At 45.2% G+C, this 7,536-nt stretch overlaps 1 long non-coding RNA gene across 1 annotated transcript in view; it reads right to left on the bottom strand.

Annotated features, from left to right (window-relative positions):
* LOC309609057 overlaps positions 1-7,536 on the bottom strand; it is an 89,389-nt gene that overhangs the window by 23,955 nt on the left and 57,898 nt on the right. The gene's annotated exons all lie outside the window — the stretch shown is intronic.

Here is a 7,536-nt window from a genome sequence, read left to right as displayed (position 1 = left end):
AGTCACAAAAGACTACATATCACATAATTCCAATTATATGAAATGTCTGGCATTGAAAAATTTAGTGTCTTAAAACAACAACAATTTACTACTTCTTACAATTCTATAGATCAACCATGTGGTTCTTCTGCCTCATGTAGCAATGGCTGGGGTACTGGGAGAGCCTGAAGGTCTAGATGTCTAATTCACATGGCTAGCAGTGGGTGATGGGTCACTAGTTGGGTGCTCAGCTGAGACTACCATCCAGCGGCTTCGGTCTTCTCTACATGGGCCTCTCTACATGGGCCTCTCCACATGGCTGCTTGAGCTTCCTCATAATATGGTACCTGGTACCAAGAAAGAGCATTCCAAGTTGGCCAACCCAACGTGCAAGCATTTACCAAGCAACCACTTTTGCGTCATGCTTGCCAATTTTCTATAGGCCAAAGCTAGTCATGTGGCCAAGCCCAGAGTCATTGTTGGAAAGGCTGACACAGAGACTTAAGTGCTGGGAGTCACGGTTTATTGAGGATCACCATAGTAACAGGCTTTATGAAGACAAAATGACACATATTGTGCAAGTTTTTAGAGAACCAATGAAAAATTTTCTCCTCTCTGACCAGCTAGTTATTATGGTAACTTCTCTATAGGACACTTATAAGCCGTAGAAGATAAACATTCATCACACATAAGACTAAATGCCTGGCCTTTTGCTAGGTGCTAGAAATACTTTACAGAGATACGACTAAGTCTGAATTTAAGGAGCTTATGGTCATGTCAGGGAGACAGGTGTGTAAATACACAACTATAAAACAGTGTGATGATACAATAAAAGTGTGTATCTTCAAGACAAAATGGGAGCCCAGAGGAGGGGGATCCTAAGCATGCTTGGGGATGAGAAGGAGGCATTTTCCAGCTAAACAAGGGCAGGGGAAGAACACAGTAGACAGGGTGAAATAGCATATACCATCATGACAGTCTTTGCTAGAATTACAGCGCAGCGTTCTGGGTGTAAGTTGTGTGTGTGTGTGTGTGTGTGTGTGTGTGTGTGTGTGTGTGCGCTTGCTTAGAAGGCATAGTTGAACAGGTATGTGGAGACCAGAGCAGGAAGGATCTTGTATTCCATGCTAAAAGTGTTCCAGGTCCTCACGACCACCGCATGGGGGATGCGGATCCATGGAAGACTTCATCAGAGAAGCAGGGAGGTTGGATTTGTCCATTATGCAAATTGGCTGATCTGCATCCTGCCTTGGTTTTTTGTTTTTGTTTGCTCCATGCCATTCTTGTAGCATAACTCAGTGCTTCCACACATTGCCCCCAAAGAACAATGCCCTCCACAAAACATTAGGGAGAAATATGGATTTCGTACAATGTAGAGATTTCTACATCTCTAAAACAACTGAAGGTCTTAGGTGCAAGACTGCAGAGGGAGTCACAGTCAAGGGTGCACAAAACCTCACAATGTCCCCATCCCCCAGTCCCTCACTGGCTGCCAGCAGGGTCCCCATCTCTCTCGGGACCATTTTCCTGCAAAGCCTTTTGTTTCCTCTGACCCCAGGTCTTTACTGAAGAATCACACTCCCCTCCTCCTCTGTCTCACTCTCTCTTCCTCTTTCTCATGCACTGCCATCACCTCACTCAGCAAAAAAAGACTTGCCAACATCGATATCTTCATACACCTTGAGAGGCACCAGGGAATATTAATTATATAAGTAAAATGTCAGTGTCTATTTCTATTGTATCTTTAAAATCTGACTTTGGAAGAAGTATGAAGAATGGATTGAGTTGGGAACAGAGTGAGACTAAACACAGAGACCAATAAAGAAAGGATTGCAGTAGTATAGAAAAAATAGTGGAGAGTATAGAAAAAATAGTGGAGAGTCTGAGACGGGTCTGTTGAGATGGAGGTAGAAGGGGCAGATAGGATAGCAATTAGGATGCAGAATCCAGTGGACCCACCATTAATCCGGTCCATAGCATTCACTAAAAATAGTAGTGTTACTCCTTCAAAAAGAATAGGATTCATTAGGATTTAGGACCCTTTGTTGAACCAGACCTAGGAAGAGACGTAACAGTGTGATAGGAAATTAACTGGGCTGTGGCCATGGTGATCCTGTCAACTCCCCACATCCACCACATTGAAAGTACCGGAGATGACAATACAGAATGTGACTGATTTTTGAAAATACCAGATCTCACACATCCAAATAGGTGTTGGCCTCTAAGTCACCATGGGCCACTGTCACTTATTCCAACAATTGCTGCCATTGTTGGAATCCTTTCTGGGCTCCCCTTTTACATCTGCATTTGGAGCCAGGATATGAGACACCCAATAGTCTGGCCTCATTACCTCATGGTGACTTTTTAGTTTTCCTCTGGATAGCTTTAGCCACCGAGAATATCCAAATTGCTTTCCAGACACAAAGACTAAGGCTTTAACTTAGGAAAATAAATTGGGATCGGAGGACAGAAGAGCTTCAGCTGAGGCTCATGGCTGGGAAAACGGCCACAGCCAACAGACTTGTCATGAAGAGATGCTGGAGCCGGTCCTGCTCGCCTCCTCACCCCCAACTTCCTGAGCCCCACACGTCATCAGAATGTAATCCAGGCAATTTCCCCGGTGTGACACTTCATGGCTGTTATTGGAGAAGCAAAAGGGATTCAAACAGAATAGGAAAGGACACAGGAACCTGGAACCTGGAAGTAAGCTTTCCTCTGAAAGGGCTACTGCTGGTTGGCAACAGGATGAGGCTGAAAATGTACTTTTCTTTAGTGGATTCATTGGTCATCACCAGGATCTGCCTGTACCAGGGAAAGGTGGGCATATTAGAGCCGCCCAGGCTCAGGGGGACGTCCAGGTATGTTCAGTATGGGCTGAACAGACACTCTGCATTGTCAAAAAAGGAAGAGAAAAGAAAATATCAGAAACTGTAAGCTATTAATAAGTAAATGCACCTAATACATGAGAAGTGACAAACACAATGCCAAACAATAAAATTTGCTCAGTGTTAAATAAATGATCAGGAAAATCACGGGGACTGATTGTTTTTCTTGTTGTTTGTTTTTTAATGGAAAAACAGATAGTACACAAACTACCATATGCTGGCCACAGATCCTGCTGCTTCCACATAGCTGCCTTTTATTTACAACATAGATGTATGCGGCACTTACCATATTCCAGACACCATTGTAAGCATCTTACAAATACTAATTCTTTTAATTCTGATACCAATCTTATGAGCGAGGCACTATTATTTTTACCTCTATTTTACAGATGAAAAAACTAGGGCCTAGAGAGGTTAAATAACTCTCCCAAGGTCACTCAGCTAGTAAATAGTAAGCATTGCAAGCAGCCTTTTTGTCCCTGGTACCACTGCCTGCATCCTGCAATCTTTTTTCACCCAGGGGTTTTCTGTAGTGGACCAAGGATAAACTGGCCCTCTGGGTCCCCTAGATAGGACAGGCAAAACAAAACTCAACTCAACTAATTGAAGACACCTCAGTGATCATTAGCCCAGGCATTGCCAAACATTTTTTTTCTTTTAATAAACCTTATTATTACTATTATTATTTCTCAGCCACGCTGTGTGGCTTGCGGGATCTTAGTTCCCTGACCAGGGATCGAAACTGGGCCACGGCAGTGAAAGCGCTGAGTCCTAACCACTGGACAGCCAGGGAATTCCCTAAACCTTATTTTTAGAACAGCTTTAGGTTTACAGAAAAATTGTAAAAATGGTACAGAGAGTTCCCATATACCCCACAGCCAGTTCCCCCTATTTTTAACATATTAGTATGGTGCATTTGATACAATTAATGAAGCAATGCTCATAAATTATTAACGAAAGTACACTCTTTACTCAGATTTCCTTAGTTTTCATGTAAGTTCCTTTTTCCGTTCTAGGAGTGCATCCAGGATCCACATCACATTTCATAGGCAAGTCTCCTTAGATTCCTCCGGACTGTGAGAGTTTCTCAGACTTTTCCTCTTTTTGATGACCTTGAGAGTTTTGAAGAGGATTTTGTAGGGTATTTTGTAGAATGTCCCTCACTGTGGTTATATATAATGTTTCCCTCAGGTTAGACTGGAGCTACATGCTTTTGGGACGAGGACCACAGAGAAAAGCACCATTTTCATCACACTGTATCAAGGCGACATACTATCAACATGATTTACTATTGTTGATGTTGACCTTGATCATCTCTCTGATAATCCCCAAATCTGTGTTATATCTCAGTCTGGTTTTGATGTTTACTTTGACTATCCAGACTATGTTTTTCCTTGCCTTTTAGCATGCCTTGTAATTTTTTCTAGAAAGCTGGATATGATGTATCAGGCAATAGGAACTGAGGTAAACAGGGCTTTAGTCTGAGGATTCATGTTAATCTGGCTACAAATTGGGTAGTGTTTAGTGTTTGCTGGAGATGTCAGTGCCATAAGCTTCAAATTCCTCTGCTGGGGCTTCCCTGGTGGTGCAGTGGTTAAGAATCCACCTGCCAATGAAGAGGACACGGGTTCGAGCCCTGGTCCAGGAAGATCCCACATGCCGCGGGGCAACTAAGCCTGTGCGACACAACTACTGAGCCTGCGCTCGAAAGCCCGAGAGCCACAACTACTGAGCCTGCGCGCCTAGAGCCTGTGCTCCGCAACAAGAGAAGACACCGCAACGAAGAGTAGCCCCCATTCGCCACAAATAGAGAAAGCCCGCGCTCAGCAACAAAGACCCAATGCAGCCAAAAATAAATAAATAAAATAAATTTTTTTAAAAATGTAAAATATTAAAAAAAAAAAAATTCCTCTGCTGTCCTTGTTTTCTGTTCCCGTTGAAGCCTTGTTTGTGTTTCCCTCTGAACTCCCAGATTTTAGGGTGGTGGTTACCCCTGAAACCTCAGCTCTCTGATGGGTCTAAGAAAAGTCGTTGATTTTCAGTTTATTCAGCTCTTATTTGGAAAGATCAGAGTGCTGACTTCTAAGCCCCTTACTAGTTGAAGCTAAACCAGAAGTCTTCCAAACATTTTTGAGACTGGAAACCTTTCTCAAATGAACTCTTATGTAACTGGGTGGGTCTCATCACTGTGCAGCCCAATCCAAGTCCTAGCGCTGGAGTATTTTCCATCTGCACTTCCATGGTCTTGTTGGGTGTCTAGGGCACCCCTCCTCTCCCATGCTGTGTTTCAGGAGATTTACAAGTGTCCTAGGTCATTCAAAAGTGGGGTGTCCATATGGGGAAGTAAGTAAGTATGGGCCTCAGAAAGATTTTGGGTATGGGCAGGAATCTTTTCAGCTGGAAAGTCCAACAGAAATGGTCGGACAGGCGGTAGAAGGACCCCAGCAGACAGTAATGGGAAGAGGAGCTCCTGTGGCTTCTTCCATGTGATGGTGGGTCACGTTGCCCATGAGAGGGAGGCAGATGGTCCTCAGGCTCTGGTTGGCCCGCACAAAACTCCTTGGTGCTGGCCACTCTCTGGATACTGACCTCCAGTCCCATGTGCCCTCCACCCTCACTGTCAAGGTTTGGTCCTCTTGTCTGAAACTTCAAAGACATCCTTTAAGATCATGGTCTGTCCTCTTCCCTCAGCCCTACTCTAGCCCAGCTGACCCTCAGCCAGTCCCCCGAGGATGGTGGGATGAGAGCTCTGGGTCTTCCTCTGTCCTCTACAACTCACGTTCTTGCACAAAGTCTCCATCCTGCTCCCAACATCTTGATTATTAAGAATCCTTTTTTCTTTTGATAAAACTTGGAGTCACAAAGCAAAGGCTTTGACTTCCTAAATTAATATTTCTGACGTGGGCTTTGACATCCTAAAGTCAGACTGAACATTGACAGTTTCTCTAACTTTTAATTTCTGCTATAACATTCTCAGTATTCCACGAAGCAATTTGGATGCTTCTGACTAATTAGGGACAAAGTCATGGATTCATACAAAGAAGTATTGGATCAAAACACAAATATAATTAGTTTAAAATATTTCTTCTCTATATTCCTTTGGATGGTGAGTGTGCGTGTGTGCGTGTGTGTGTGTATACAAGCTCTGGTTGGAGGGGATCTAGGAGTTCAGAGCCCTGCACACCTAGCCTTCTCCACCACCCGTCCAGTCCTCTGAAACCACTCTTAAAGGTCACCCGCACATCCCCACATCCAGTGGTCAGTTCTCAGTCCACCTCGTTCTCATCCTGTCAGCAGCCCTGGCCACAGCTCATTGCTCCCTGTTCCTTGAAAACTTTCCCCCTTAGCTTTCGGCATGCCACGTCCTTAGTCCTCCTTCCATCTGCTGGTTGCTCCTTCGGGCCTCCCTTACTGGCTTCTGCCTTTCTCTCCTGTCATTAAATGCTGACGTGCCCAGGGCCCCCATCCTTGTCCTCCACACACCTGCATTCCCTACCTGAGCTCATCCAGTGTCTCGTCTCTAAAGCCCATCCTTATGCTCATCACTCGCTGGTATGTACCTCCAGCCCAGAAAGCTCCTCGTGGCTCTAGACTCTTAAACCCAGTGCTTTAAACCTCGTCTCCGCTAGATACTGAACTTCACATGTTCAAACCAAACTCCTGCCCTTCCCTCCCAAACCTGCCCTTCTCCCCAGGATTCCACATCTCCATAAATGGCACTTCATTTTGCCAGCTTCTCAGGCCATCAGCCTTGGCCTGATTTTGGTCTCACCCCACATTTACTCTATCAGTAAATCCTGTCAGTGTTATCCCACATCTGACTGCTTCTCTTTCACTGTTCCCATCCTGGTACAGGTCACCACCAGCTATAACCTGGCTTTTGATCTCCCTACTGTCTCCTTGACATTCTATAGCCCATTCCCCTTACTTTAAAATGTAAGTCAGACCCCATCCTTCCTTCTCTCCAACCCCCTGGTGACTTCTAGTATTCCCACCTAGGCCTGCAAGCCTCCCACGATTGTGTGCCCAGCTAAGTCTCCAACTCCACTTCCTGCCACGCTACAACTGATTCCTCCCCCCGGCCCTTTCTTGCAACTTGAATATGCCAAGCTCACTCCCACAGCGGGGTCTTCACATTGGCTCTTCCGCCTTCCTGGAGAACTCTACCCCAAATATCCACCTGGCTCTCTTCCACACATCCTTCAGGCTCCTTTTTATTTATTACCCCATTGTGAGTCCTTCCCTGGCCACGCTGTGTAACACAGGGCCACTGTCTCCTTGTGTCCTTACTCCGTTTATTTTTCTTCTCAGCATTTACCATTAACTGAAATATCACATATTGTTTGTTTACGGGCGCCTCAGCCAGAATAGGATCTTCATCTGGCTTTGCTTGCCACTCTCTCCCTGGTGCTTAGAACAATGCCTGGCACACAGCAGGAGCTCAATAGAGGATGAATGAACAAATCCTGTGAAGAGGCCCACGAAGTACTTCCCAGAAACCCTAAACCCCAGTTCTTCCATTTTACAGATCAGAACCCGAGGCCCAATGACAGAGAGGAGTCACCGGCCCAAGGTCACCCAGCGGTCAAAGACCGCTGGGTCCAGATTCTGGGTCTCCCATTTCATAGTCCTGGTCTCTCTCCATTCATGTCCCAATGACAGTGGAAGGAAT

Source organism: Balaenoptera borealis (assembly GCF_965194805.1).
Source record: "Balaenoptera borealis genome assembly, chromosome: 13".
NCBI lineage: Eukaryota > Metazoa > Chordata > Mammalia > Artiodactyla > Balaenopteridae > Balaenoptera > Balaenoptera borealis.
This window is presented reverse-complemented; position numbering and strand designations above follow the sequence as displayed.